Source organism: Montipora capricornis, chromosome 10 (genome assembly GCF_036669925.1).
Source record: "Montipora capricornis isolate CH-2021 chromosome 10, ASM3666992v2, whole genome shotgun sequence".
Taxonomy (NCBI): Eukaryota; Metazoa; Cnidaria; class Anthozoa; order Scleractinia; family Acroporidae; genus Montipora; species Montipora capricornis.
The window spans coordinates 11238851-11241350 of record NC_090892.1 but is presented as its reverse complement, the minus strand read 5'-3'; the positions used below and the strand labels follow the sequence as shown (position 1 = coordinate 11241350).

The following is a 2500-nucleotide window of genomic DNA, read 5'->3' as shown; positions in this document are numbered from 1 at the left end:
TCGTCTGATCATCACTAACTTGAATTATAATTTGCGCGACGAAGGCAATAGTTCATTAAGAGCTCGTGAGGACACGGAGGGTTTTGACAGCACTCTTGGCAGAGTTAACGATGAAGACCGATCATCGCAATCATCTGAAATAGAAAAATTCCCACGCGTTTATAATCGTTTGTATTCAAACATGGCAACACTCCGTGATATGAATGCTTCCAGACCAAGTGTTTTGATTGTAGCCCAAGCTAGGACAGGCTCATCATTTTTGGGCGACGCGTTTAACCAAACCCCGATGTGTTTTATTTATTTGAGCCACTGTACGGTGTTAACCTTCCTTCACATGACAACGATGCAGATGCATTACCATTTCTTAAGCGAATCTTCGACTGTACGTTTACTCCCGCTCGTTATGTTCTACAGATTGCCAGATTCCGTAGATTTTCAAGTAACGCATTATCCACTCCTCCACTTTGTCAGGTGAAGACGTACTTCTCGACGCGGATTAAGAGGTGCAAGTCTCTGGATCCAGCCAATATGCGTCAAATTTGCTTGAATAAGTACCGTGCTGTCGTAACGAAAGTGCTTACTGCTCGACTTCCTGAACAGAGGGTTGATTCGCTTTTTCCTATCTGCAACCCGAGAAACTGCACGATTTTCTATTTAGTACGCGATCCTCGAGCCTTTTTATATTCTCAAATGAGAGTGGGTATGATAAATTGGGCCGCTGTGGCTAACGCTAGCGTACTTAAGGCCCAAAACACTCCACATCCTTTACTAGGCATCTACTGTAGACAAATATGCGAAAGAATGGAAGAGAATGTGAGGGCATTTCAACGACCACACCTAGCGACAGAAAACAGTTTTATTTTGCGCTACGAGGACCTCGCTAAAAACCCTATTGAAACTCTGAAGAGAGTATATAACATTTCAGGAATACAAATGGCAAACTCCACATTGCACTGGATTAAAAACAGTACTGAGAACGACCATGATATATCAAGATCAGAGGAAAGAAACGAGTATTCGACCAAGCGAAATTCCAAAGCTGTCATCGATAAATGGAGGTTAGAGATGGAGCATTGCATTGTTGACATTGTTGAAAAGAGTTGTCGTAAGGTCATGAAATTACTTGGTTATAAGCCGATAGCTGGCTCAAAGGAACTGCAGTATAATGTTAATTTTTCTCTTTCGGACGAATAGACTTTCCGCCGATTCCGGCGTGCCAAATTATACTGGTGCAAGCCCCATAGAAACTCGTCCATGTCTATGTCTTCTCCTGTACCTCCGCTTTCCTTCTCCTAAGCTAAAACTACTTGACCTGTCGATCTTTTGCAACAGTGCGGTCGATATGGAGCTACGTCGCTCTATATGGGCCAGAAGTTTACGGAGCTGCAACAGAATCCGGGGCGAACACACGCGAACAAGTCAGGGCCACCCAAAAGAACCTTTCGTCAAATTATCTGTTCGGAAGGTCTTTGGTAAACTAGGATTTTCTTTAGATTTCACATCGAACTTTCGTGATAGGAAAAATTTGATGCCTGATGCTTTCTCATGAATGTCGGTGTGAGTACCCAAAAAAATGCTACCTATGATATTTCCAGTTTTCATTGTCACACCATCATCAAAACCATTCAATACATGAAGTCAAGAATCAAAGAGATAAATGGAAATGAATATTCAAACAGTCTCGCAAAGGTTCAGGTCTGTGCGATGTTTCGTGCGGGAGATATTCGAAGAAATGTTTTACTCAAATTTATAAGGCTTAGTACGGAGACACCATGTTTGTGTCCCTCTGAGGGCTCATAAACATCTATATGAGTACTTATTTTCATACAAGGACTGTTCAGATTGCAAATATCAGCGGATAAGTCACTTTTTTTAACCCACGTGATAGCATTTAATATCGTGTCACGCAAAAGCTTGGAAATTCAACCTTGCTTTATCACAAGAAGAAAAACCCTATCATACCAAAAATTTGTGAAAAGATAAGTCGTCAGCTGTTCTAATAACTAACTTAACTAAAATCTGAAAAGGATTGATAATTAGTTCTTTTTTAGTTTTGATGACGTCACGTGAAAACCAAGAATTCGACAATACAGTACCCAAGATTTTCGGGATGTAGACAAAAATGCCCTAGTAAATTCGAAAAGCTTCAAGTTCCCCTAGAATAACCGAACAGATAAAAAATTTATAGCGCAGCCTAAAATAAAACTACAAAGCTCTTACAGCCCTCGGGAGAGCTTTGAACACCGATTTAAAGCATTTGAGAGAAAACCGTCGCTGGGTGCCCCTGACAAGTCGCCGATGAAACGAATAATCAACTGCGAAAAAAAAAGATAAAGCAAGAAAATCCTTAATTTAAACAGATCGCGACAAAAAATTAGTGCGTGCGGGATTATGACAGATACTTTGTCATAGTCTGGCGCTTCACCGGAATTCTACGCGGTCATCGGAAACGGAAGGGCTTTTCTCTGGTTTATCAGAAATTACTTTCAGAGTTATAATT

The 2500-nt window shown here is 40.8% G+C and overlaps 1 pseudogene; it reads left to right on the top strand.

Annotated features, from left to right (window-relative positions):
- The window catches only part of LOC138021522 (carbohydrate sulfotransferase 1-like), a 2612-nt pseudogene extending 283 nt beyond the window's left edge, over positions 1-2329 (top strand).
- The last annotated feature ends 171 nt before the right edge of the window (positions 2330-2500 follow it).